We start from the raw sequence: 12,533 nt of genomic DNA on the forward strand, positions 1-12,533 counted from the left end.
CTAGAAAGATCTGAAAATAAATTTATATTTCATTCCTGCCTTTCCTCCGCCTTCATGTTCATTGGGTGCAAGTCATAGGAAGCATGAATGGCTTTTCCCACTTACGTTTGTCATTACTTAGGTTCACAGAGTGCAACGAAAAAATGGTAAAATGAAAGGGAAGGGGATGACAGAGGCCAAAAAGCAGGGAGGGACCATTTAAGGGCAGTGTTTGTCCTATAGGGCAGTGCTTCTCAAGCTATCTAATGTGGGGGACCAGCAAAATTTTTCCCAATGTGCGCGCAGACCGGCAGCCGATGGCTCGCAGACCGGCACAGGTCCATGGACCACCACTTTAAGTAGCATTGCTATCGGGTATACCTTCTGCTTCACTAAGCCATAGATGGCAAATATCATTGCTGCTAAAGAGCAGCCCTATAGAGGGAAGGTAGCTGTACAGGGAATGGTTACCCACTTAAATAGACGCAGAGATTGTAATGGGACGGTCAGGCACAATTCTGAGCATTGCAATACCACTTGACGACCATGGCAGCTTATGTGATCAGTTGAGCAGAATCAAGGAAGAAATTTCTAACCTGGGTTTGTCCTGGGCAGGATTCTGGCACTCCACCATCTAGCCTCTCTGCAGAGAAGAAAATTAGAAGATTTCCATTTACTTCAGTGGGAGGTAGAGCAGGCCTGGAGTTTGTAACATGCTTTTGGGCCTTTCTGGCTGGGAGATGCAGTATAAGTGCAGGTTTGTCATTATGCTAGAGTTGCCAGGCTTGGCTTCCTACTTGAGGTTGAATCAAATTTTGTACTTAAAGCAGGAATTTGATTTGGTTCATTTATCTCAGATCCCAAGATATATTAAGATCCCACTGCCACAGCGCAGAGAAGTTAGCGCACTTAGTCCTGAAAAGTGGTTTGCCTTTTATCAGAGAAACCAAGTAAACAGCAGAGGCAGGATTATTAAATTATCCCACTCTTCATTTATTTACAAATGCATTATTCCCACATTTAGGCTTGGAAAAGAGAATTGATCTGAACAGGAAAGAGCTGCTGTACATTGGGCAGATCTTTTAATTTAAAAAAAGAGAAAGAAAGAATCAATTTAAAAACAGAACAGTAAAAAAGTAGCCCTCTGAGTCACTACGGGTAATTCTCAGCTCTCTACTTCCAATGCAGCTCAGAATGCATCTCCCTGCATCTTGTCTTATCTTTTTCCGCCTTGTTATATTTAGCACACTGCTCAAACTCTGGGCATCAGATTTATTTCCCAGAGCAAGCTACTTGCAATGCCCTTTCTGCTAGTATGGACCAAGTCACCATATGGGCCAGAACAAGTATGAAGTTTATTGTCTGTATTATGGGAGTGTTTAGAGACTAAGTCATGGACCCAGACCCCATACTGTGAGGTGCTGTACACACAAAGATAAAGTAGCCCGAGAGAATTTACAAATTAAGTAAAGTTTAGAGCATCTCAACATTGGTAGTGCCACCAGCCGTCCCTGGGGGTTACAGGCCTGTGTCTGTAACTCCACCCCTAAGCATAATAGGACACATGCTGCAAAGACCAATGCTAGTGCTTTGCTGAACTTTGTCTAGGGTTGCTCGTGACATAAAAGTATGGTGCAGTGGTTAAAACATTACATTCAGATACATGAGTTCCAGGTTCAATTCTCGTTCCACAGCAGACTTCCTTGATCCTGGGCAAGTCACCTAGACTAGCAGTTTCTTAGTTCTGGCTTTACTAAAGCAGGGATGTGAGTACTTCACAAGGGTAATGACACTTCATTCATTCATATTGATAAACTGCTTTGAGATCCACATGGAGACATGAAGAGAGACCTCGTAAAGGCGTTGATGGTGCTCATTTTATTAAAAAGGGCTGATTCTGGTCTGTGGCTCCAGAGAAGCACCATGTAGAAGGCACAGCCAGGGGGATGGATGGCAAAGATGGTTTTAAGCCCCCAGTGTGAGTTAGAGAGGATGTGGAGCTGATCTAACTTACAGGAGCCTCCCCACAGCTACCATGGGCAGTCCAGAATCGGCACTGAGCAGTACCAACACAATCCCATCGCACCTCCAATCCAACCCCTAGGTGGGGCATCATAAAGGGAATTCTTACTGAGGCCCTATATAGTGGAGGGGTATAGAGGGTCTTGGGCCAGAATTAGTTTCAATGTCACTTAAGGATTTAGAGGAATCTGTTCTTTCTTATGCCAAACTGGATTCAAAATGGCTCTTTAATAATTACTTAGACTCCTGAAAATAGTAGTCTCCATCTATGACACGTTTATAGTTTCAATCACTTGTGCCATGTGATCACTTGAGCTTTGTCAAAGGCCTGGGATCAGCACAGCAGACACACATCACAGGGGGTTTGTTGTAAAAAAACAAACCTCATTTTGCAGATTCCAGTTATTTTGTTTCCAATGCTTCAGATGTTCTCAGATTCCTGCATTTCAGGATCTAACTGTCCACATAAGATTTGCTAGGAAATCAAAGAAAATAACTTGGTTAGAAAAATCTGGCCCATGATTTATGGCCCCTTTAGGTAGGTCTACGTGGCAAAATAACCCATGGCAGCTAGTCTCAGAGAGCCTAGGTCTACAGACTTGAGCTCACAGGGCTCATGCCATGTAGACATCCAGGCTCATGCTGGAACTCAGGTTCTGAAGCTCGGGGACGGGGTGAGTTTCAGTGCCCAAATGTCTACATGGCTCTTTTTAAGGCCTCGGTGCAAGTCTGAAGAGCTGGGCTCTGAGTCTTGCTGGTGGGCGGGTGGGTTGCTGTGTAGACATGCTTCCTCTCTCCTAGCCAACAGGGATCCAGCCTAATCCAGAAGCTACTCTGGACAGCACAAATGCTTCCTCCATCAGACATCTGTGCTCCAGGAGTCAGCCTCCCCAGACAAGTCCTCTAGTTCTGTTGCCTGTCCCTTAGAAAGGAAGAGACAAGCTGCTTTGACAGATATATTTCAAGGCTGATTTTTTTGAAGAATACTTTTGTAAGAGAGACCACGGAGCCCAAAGGATGTTAAAAGGCAGACGTGCACATTAAACAGTATTACACTTCAAAAGATACTGTGTTACACAGCCTGACAGAGCTTTAAAGAAAGAACCACCTTGATTCTTTTGTAAGGGTTTGGGCATAGGCTACATACAGGACTTAGATTGAGATTTTTTTAAAAAAAGTAATTTGAGAGTATAGTGTTGGGGCCCCTATTTTGTCGATAATACAGCAAATAACTGTGCCACTCAGCCTTGTTAATTGTGCAATTCCTCGGTGCTATGATATTACGGTGATAGGTGACATTATTAAATGCAGCACTTCGATCTGAAAAACAAAAGGCAGATACATTTCTGAATTTTACCTAATTTAACGGTGCTTCTTTCCCTCAGTTTCCATAGGAGTGAGCTGCTAACAGTGACTCCAATGCCCCTTGAATCTGGAACTCCCCCCTAGTTCTCCTGAGTCCAGTTTTGTTATGTTCTGGACGTTTTACAAAGCCCATCCTTTATCTTGGGTATTTGGGGAGGAGAGCAAGGATATTCCAGACTGGAACTGGTGAGACCTGAGCTCAATCCCTGCTCCATCACAGATCCTCTGGGCGAGCCTGGGCAAGTGAGATAATCTTTCTGTGCCTCTATTCTCTATCTGTAAAATAAGAACAATGATGTTTCCTACTTGGTAGGCTTTTGTGAGGGTCAATAGATTAACAGATTGTCAAGCACTGCATGGATGAGGGCCATATAAATACCCTACATGGGGTGTACATGGAACTTTCTTTGAGTCTCATGGCTGAATATGAGGGTTTATAACTGATCATCAGTAAAATCATGAGTTACATGGCAGGTGTGATGGATGCTTGCAGTATTGGGCTTTTTACATTGTACATGTTTTTTAAAAAAAGGGCCTAGGGCTGTTTAAGAAAGAGCGCTTCTTTTGTGACGTTGTGGATAGGGCATGAGGATTGGGAGTCAGGAAATCTGTGCTTTGGTCCTGGTTCTGCTGCTGACTTGGTCTCAGCTGGGCCTCCAGGTAGAATAATTAATAATACTTATTCAACAAAATAGTAAATGAATAGTACTTATTTTTATTATGATTGTGCTTATTCAACATAGAACTACACACACAAGGTAATATGTGGCTCATTTCAAGACTCTTTTGCCAACAGTCTTTCCAAGGTATATTGAATTGCTGCTTATATATTCATCTTTTAATTGAGGGATTATTATTTTAGAAGCTTTTCCATGTTTCTTTTTTCCCCTCTAGAACTCCAGGAGACACTTGGCAGTACTATAAAAGAGCTGCCATTAAGTTCACAATATGAAAATAAAATAGTTTGTTTACTGGATAACTAGGATCAATGCTCTCATGAAATATGACTAATACTGAGCTACAGAGTGTGTGTGGGGGGGGTCATTAAGTTTTGTATTGATTTCCTTTGATTCCTGGATAATTTAATCAACATTCTGCACCACTTCTACCTGAAAACTTTAGTTTAAATAACCAGAAACTACCAAGCAATCAATCATTTACTTCTCCTAGAGCGGAGGAACAAGGGAATCAGATATTTCACTTGGGTGTTCCAAGAAAGAACAGTGTCCCAAACCCTGCTTGCCTTATTCAAGCTATAAGTCCCAATAAAGCCAATGGAACTATAGTAGTGAGAGTAAATACACAAATGTTGATCCTTACTATGAAATTTACGACCTGGCTAGTTCTCTTGCTGTCCTAAAGTAAAAGCTGGTTGCTAGGTCATGTGATTAGCCAGAAATAACTTTAATTTGTTTTTAGGCATTAATATGGAGCAGGTGTCTCAGGATTACAACCCTGTGTGCGTATGAATATAAGAGAGAAAGTAGTTCTTTAATGACAGGTTTCAGAGGAACAGCCATGTTAGTCTGTATTCGCAAAAAGAAAAGGAGGAGTACTTGTGGCACTTTAGAAACTAACCAATTTATTTGAGCATGAGCTTTCGTGAGCTACAGCTCACTTCATCGGATGCATACTGTGGAAACTGCAGAAGACATTATATACACAGAGACCATGAAACAATACCTTCTCCCACCCCACTCTCCTGCTGGTAATAGCTTATCTAAAGTGATCACTCTCCTTACAATGTGTATGATAATCAAGGTGGGCCATTTCCAGCATAAATCCAAGTTTAACCAGAACGTCGGGGGGGGAGCCTTAGGAAAAAACAAGGGGAAATAGGCTACCTTGCATAATGACTTAGCCACTCCCAGTCTCTATTTAAGCCTAAATTAATAGTATCCAATTTGCAAATGAATTCCAATTCAGCAGTTTCTCGCTGGAGTCTGGATTTGAAGTTTTTTTGTTTTAAGATAGCGACCTTCATGTCTGTGATTGCGTGACCAGAGAGATTGAAGTGTTCTCCGACTGGTTTATGAATGTTATAATTCTTGACATCTGATTTGTGTCCATTTATTCTTTTACATAGAGACTGTCCAGTTTGACCAATGTACATGGCAGAGGGGCATTGCTGGCACATGATGGGGTGAGGGATAGCTCAGTGGTTTGTGCATTGGCCTGCTAAACCCAGGGTTGTGAGTTCAATCCTTGAGGAGGCCATTTAGAGATCTGGGGAAAAAATTGGAGATTGGTCCTGCTTTGAGCAGGGGGTTGGACTAGATGACCTCCTGAGGTCCCTTCCAACCCTGATATTCTCTGATTCTATGATATATCACATTGGTGGATGTGCAGGTGAACGAGCCTCTGATAGTGTGGCTGATGTTATTAGGCCCTGTGATGGTGTCCCCTGAATAGATATGTGGGCACAGTTGGCAACAGGCTCAGCTGTCGTCCCCTAACGCCCCTACTCTACTTGCGCTATATTGATGACATCTTCATCATCTGGACCCATGGAAAAGAAGCCCTTGAGGAATTCCACCATGATTTCAACAATTTCCACCCCACCATCAGCCTCAGCCTGGTCCAGTCCACACAAGAGATCCACTTCCTGGACACTACAGTGCTAATAAACAATGGTCACATAAACACCACCCTATACCGGAAACCTACTGACCGCTATTCCTACCTACATGCCTGCAGCTTTCACCCTGACCACACCACACGATCCATCGTCTACAGCTAAGCTCTGCGATACAACCGCATTTGCTCCAACCCCTCAGACAGAGACAAACACCTACAAGATCTCTATCAAGCATTCTTACAACTACAATACCCACCTGCGGAAGTGAATAAACAAATTGATAGAGCCAGAAGAGTTCCCAGAAGTCACCTACTACAGGACAGGCCTAACAAAGAAAATAACAGAACGCCACTAGCCGTCATCTTCAGCCTCCAACTAAAACCCCTCCAACGCATTATTAAGGATCTACAACCTATCCTGAAGGACGACCCAACACTCTCACAAATCTTGGGAGACAGGCCAGTCCTTGCCTGCACACAGCCCCCCAACCTGAAGCAAATACTCACCAACAACCACACACCACACAACAGAACCACTAACTCAGGAACCTATCCTTGCAACAAAGCCCGTTGCCAACTGTGCCCACATATCTATTCAGGGGACACCATCACAGGGCTTAATAACATCAGCCACACTATCAGAGGCTCGTTCACCTGCACATCCACCAATGTGATATATGCCATCATGTGCCAGCAATGCCCCTCTGCCATGTACATTGGTCAAACTGGACAGTCTCTACGTAAAAGAATAAATGGACACAAATCAGACGTCAAGAATTATAACATTCATAAACCAGTCGGAGAACACTTCAATCTCTCTGGTCACGCAATTACAGACATGAAGGTCGCTATCTTAAAACAAAAAAACTTCAAATCCAGACTCCAGCGAGAAACTGCTGAATTGGAATTCATTTGCAAATTGGATACTATTAATTTAGGCTTAAATAGAGACTGGGAGTGGCTAAGTCATTATGCAAGGTAGCCTATTTCCCCTTGTTTTTTCCTAGCCCCCCCCAGCCCCCAATGTTCTGGTTGAACTTGGATTTATGCTGGAAATGGCCCACCTTGATTATCATGCACATTGTAGGGAGAGTGGTCACTTTGGATGAACTATTACCAGCAGGAGAGTGAATTTGTGTGTGTATGGGGGTGGGGGGGTGAGAAAACCTGGATTTGTGCTGGAAACGGCCCACCTTGATTTTCATACATATTGTAAGGAGAGTGGTCACTTTGGATAAGCTATTACCAGCAGGAGAGTGGGGTGGGAGGAGGTATTGTTTCATGGTCTCTGTGTATATAATGTCTTCTGCAGTTTCCACAGTATGCATCCGATGAAGTGAGCTGTAGCTCACGAAAGCTTATGCTCAAATAAATTGGTTAGTCTCCAAGGTGCCACAAGTACTCCTTTTCTTTTAGTTCTTAATGTACCTCTATAAAAATACACACAAGATCAGCTTTGCTCCAGACAGTGGATTTGGTCTAAGACTGTAAACAAAGAGCCTGTGATGGGAGTGAGCCCACAGGAGCAGCTTGTGAAAGTAGCCTTCAGAGCACGTTTTACATACAGTAGGCTAGAGGTTGTGGAGTGCAGTGTTTGCATATGCACGTGAAAGCTGCAAAGATGTATGAAATCTGATTTCCTTTCTGACCAGCACTCTACTTGCTATAATTTTAGCACAAAAAGAACAGTTAGCGCTGCATTCATTTCTCTTATATGACTATGTAGCTCTCATGCTCTGTTTTGCCACAACTGCTTTACAACCATAGCACTTTGTGCTATCCCATATCCGTCGCTCTGTCTCCTGGACCTCTCTGATATGTTTTAGTTCCCTCCATAATTAAAGCCATTTCCAGTTGGCTTTTATACACATAATATATAGCCAGCCTCGTGTAACCCACATACCTCCTGGGTGTGGTGTTCTGTCCCATCTAGTGGCACCCAGACCACTTAGAGATTAATGAGTCTGCTCTACAGCCTGGCCATATGGCTTTTAGCTCATGCAGTAGAAGCTCATACACTAAGCTCCAAAGGTCCAAGGATCAATCCTGCCTGCTGACAACCAGGGTCTGTCGGTGTTATAAGTCGGGGCTCATCCGGGATTTCAACTGGGAAGTCTCTGAAGCTTGGGACGTGCTTCCTCAGCTAGGGGAAGTATGTACCCACATGCCTCCTGGGTGTGGTGTTCTGTCCCATCTAGTGGCACCCAGACCACTTAGAGATTAATGAGTCTGTTCTACAGCTTTAGCTAAGGATCATATGGCTTTTAGCTCATGAACTAAGCTCCAGAGATCCCAGGTTCGATCCTGCCCACCGATGACCGGGGTCTGTCGTGTTACATTTGCACACGATATCTACATCAGTCAATGGTAGCTGCAATTGCAAAAGCTTTTCTTGCTCAGAAGGATTCAGAAACCTTCCTTCAAAACCTAACTCCCATGTTGTTCCATGGATTGGCTGTAAAAGCTAGGTATCCTTCCTCCTAGACCAAACACATCAGCCAAGATTTTTAAAAAGTGGGCACCTACGACCATATTTAGTTACCTAGATAAAAGTGGCCTGATTTTCAAAGGCGTGGAACACCCAGAAGCTCCAGTTGACCATCTGTGTATCCAGACACAGGTGGAAGAGAAGAGATGTATGGCTAGGAATGGATATTTAAATCATAAAAAGATGATCTAGACAAAATTTAAGAATCTGATATTTCTACTTGCTGGGCAAGTTGTACATGCACCCACCCATCCATCCTTGTGATACTACTTTCTGAGCAGTATGGAGGCAGACCTATATTTTATCTTGTAAGTTTAAACCTTTCAGTCAAGTGTGACCTCGTGGATACCGCACTGGACAGGGTCTCAGGAAATCAGGGTTCTATTCCTCACTCTCCCATTAGCCTGCTATATGACCATGGGCAAGTCTCTGCACCTCATCTGTAAAAAGGGGAGAATGATAAAGACTTGTTTTGTAAAGCATTTGGAGATCTATGGATGAAAAGTGTGAGATAAGAGCAAGGGCTTATTACTGTAAAGTCTATTTTTGACAAGTTAAGTTTTAAAGATAAACATCAAGATATTTAACATATCAGGAAATTTAGAATCACACAGAAAAAAAAAAACACAATGGTGGAAGTGCCTTAGTTATACTTCTCTCTTGCTTTACTTTTAGTAAATGCTGGCGGATCTCATCTTAAAAAATACTTTCACAGAATATGTTGTAAAAGTTTCATACTCATTGCTGTAATACAAGCATTGAAAGATTGAGTTGAAGTGGGAGACTCTGAATCATCGTAACAGTAACACGTTTCCGCTGTCCCCCCACGCAATAACACACACACACCCCCATCCCCCCACACACACACAATCTCCACTCAGGTGGTTACCAACGTTTATACTAAAACATTCACAGCACAGCAGCATTCCCAGTAACACATTATTCAGATTCATGCTTCACTGATTGAATAGTATTTTTCTGTAGCCATGTAAAACAATTCAAGCCTAGTTTTACTGATAAAGAAAAAAATGGAAACTTGCCACCTGTAATAGAAGGCACTTGCCCTGGAGCGTCCCCTGGCAGCCCGGTGTGGAACCACAGTTACATCTCGGCCTCAGTGTCTCCTAGTGGGCATTCCATAAGTTCAATGAGGCTTCTATACAATGACAATGCCTCTTGAAGGGTTTAGTTTAATCAGCCATCAGAGATGGTATCCAAACAAGCCATCTTCTTCTGCAGTAAGTCCCCAGGCTTCTCTACTGCTTGGAGCTCTGCAGTCTCTTCTCTGCTGATGCAGGGTCTCTCTCAGGCCTACCTGCCTGGAGACCTTTGTAGTCTCTCTCCTTGGATCTCTCTCTTTGTGTTCTGGGCCTGTTCCTCTGCCTGGGAGCCTCTGCTTGCCAGGGAGACAACTCTAGAAGTAGCTTCCTACCTAACTTCTCTGAGAAGCTCTCTCACCCACAGCCACCTCTCTGTTCTGAGCTTCTCCCTGAGCCCTCACCTTTTATTAGGCCCAGATGCTCCTTAACTAATTACTGATCAGCTGCTTATCCAACTGGCCATGCACAGGTGAATCTTGGTTGGCTTATTCTCTTTAACAGAGCCTGTCACCTCTCAGTGGGCCGTCCCCGTGATACCACCACCAAAGATTTCCACTGACTCACTCATTTTGGATTCAAGATTTTCAGATGTCAGTTTATTTTTAAGGAAGTTGACATTTTTATTGCCATAAGGATGTGTCTGGCAATGGAAGAAACTTAAGCTCCCCTTGGTGGGATAGAGAGGATTTAGGGCCTCAACTAGATTTGATATTCAAACTGGGAGTTATGTCCATCTTTTAACCCATACCTACTGGACCAGGTTGTGTAGCATGCATCTTACTGAGGTTCCTGAATTATTATTATTTTTCGTCTCATCCCTGGCAGGTCAGCTGTTAATTAATCAAAACTTAAAAAATACTTCTCTCATTACCTTGTTAGAAGACTGAAAGAACTTTACACCTCTAAAACTACCTTCTGTTCTTACAAAGTTTATTGCCAGAAAGGTAATGACTAGACCCTACAGTAAAACTCCCCTACAATGCATCATATAAAAATATTAGATTTATTAATGTTGGAAAAAATAAGAGGGAAATCAAGAGATTTCTGTACATATCACAGGGGGAGTTCATTAGATTAACTAAAATGTTAAATAAACTTTTGAATCTGGCCTAACTCCATAAAGTCCAGAGCATTCTAATGTCAGCTTCCCTTCCAATATTAACTCACCTTGTTTTGAATTGGTCTTTCAGAGATCTAAGATGAGCATATGATCACTCTGATATCATTTACAGCTATACACAGGCTCAGTATAACTTCAGAGTTAGTATGCCATATCTTTCTTTCTGTTGAGCATTCTTGAGTCACTGCATGATGAAGTGGGCTAGTTTCACATTCATGAAATGCTCTGGCCTTTTTTTCCATTTTAATAGGGTGTTTTAAACTGCTATCTTCACAGCGCTGTAGTATTATCTACTGCCCTGATCAGTAATCCAGCTAAAGGCCCCTAACTAGCAGAAAGCCAGCTCCATAGATGCTTGCTCACTAAATATCTATAAAGCTTCCCTCGCTAGGCAGCAGAGCTGGTCAGAAAACCAAAATTTCTGAAAACTAAAAAATTCTGGGGAAAAGAAACATTTGAAATTTTTTGTTGGAAAATGTCAGGTTTACCTTGGGAAGTCCTGAACCAATCTGAACAATTGGTTCAGGAATCCCCATAAAAAAAAAATACTCGAGATGAACCGATATTTTTGGTAGAAAACACTTTCCACACAGAAAAATTTGACCAGTTCTATGAGGCAAACATAGAGTTTTCCCTCTCTTTCAAGGAGGTTCGTCAAGAGGTGGCTACTTCCCTCGGTGGATGGAAGAGATTTAAAAGGAATGGAGCACCCTTGGTTGAACTTTGAAATGGAGCTGTCATGTAGGGATATGAAGAGAAGACAAGAGACCCCTTTATTGCTCTTCTGAATCATGAAATCAGCAATTGGAGCGGGGCAGGGTGAAAGAGACAATGTCTCCATTGCCTTCCTATTAGCTATGATAGAATACCTCTGTTCCCTTGACACACTCAAATACATAGCAGGAAAACTGAAGGGAAGAATGGTCTCTTCACCGTTAAGTACAAGTCACATTAAGGAAACACAGGCATTGCCAGTCTGGCTCAGTTGTTGGTCCTCAATGACTCAGAAAATCAGGCTATTTATTTAAGATTGGGACTTTCAAATGAACCTAAGGGAGTTGTGCACCCAACTCTCACTGAATTTCAGTGAGATCTGGGTAGCTAACTCACTTGGAACCTTTGAAAAATACCAGTCTGTGTCTAAATTTCAATTTTGATGCTTATGTTAAAGTATCTATGTCTGAAAATTTTGCCCATCTGATCTATTCCAATTTTGAAGAGTGGGTAGCAAAGTGTTGGTTTTTTTTCTTTAAAGCTATTCCAGTGCTAATACACACATTTCAGTTTATTTGGCTTAAACTTTCCACAAACTGACACAGATTTCTCTATCCCTATGTAGAGCACCAGGAAAATATCAAAAGCTAATTAAAGTTCTGAAACGTGGAGCTGTATCTTTGTTCAAACAAAGGTTAAGAGCTTTATTTTACATTACATCTATCTTTACTAAACACTACTGTAAGTTTGCCTTAATATTTGACAGGTTTCAGAGTTTTCTTTTTGTACTCTGGAATACATTCCAGGAACAGGTTTTGATATTTCTTTCCCTGAACTGATTTACAGAACATGTCCCAATTCTTAAAATTAATATCCTTCCATATCTGAAGGATAAAGATTATTTGGAATCACAGACATGGTTTGACTGTAATGAGAGCAATGATGTCATTTTTTTTTAAGGTAATGAAGTCCAAACTTGTCACAGCACTTGCGGTGTTTGGGAATAATTGAGTGGTGAGGTATATCCGTTTATTATGAGCAGAGCGAAACCTGTAGATTAAAAAGATCGCGTATTTTTCTTTAAATAATAGAATTATGCCATCAAATTAAGTCTGGGAACTAAATCAATCTTCTGATGACTGGATTCAAGTTAAAGGGCAAAAGAAAA

At 42.1% G+C, this 12,533-nt stretch overlaps 1 long non-coding RNA gene across 7 annotated transcripts in view; it reads right to left on the reverse strand.

Moving 5' to 3' along the window:
• LOC125643014 (uncharacterized) overlaps nucleotides 1-12,533 on the reverse strand; it is a 678,305-nt gene that overhangs the window by 461,473 nt on the left and 204,299 nt on the right. For all 7 annotated transcript variants that reach the window (XR_012670030.1, XR_012670031.1, XR_012670028.1 and 4 more), the window contains 2 exons: nucleotides 2,385-2,476; nucleotides 576-622 (listed from right to left, as the gene is read on the reverse strand). This is a non-coding gene — a long non-coding RNA (uncharacterized LOC125643014). The remainder of the gene's footprint in view (nucleotides 1-575; nucleotides 623-2,384; nucleotides 2,477-12,533) is intronic.

This window comes from Caretta caretta, chromosome 9, assembly GCF_965140235.1.
Source record: "Caretta caretta isolate rCarCar2 chromosome 9, rCarCar1.hap1, whole genome shotgun sequence".
Taxonomy (NCBI): Eukaryota; Metazoa; Chordata; order Testudines; family Cheloniidae; genus Caretta; species Caretta caretta.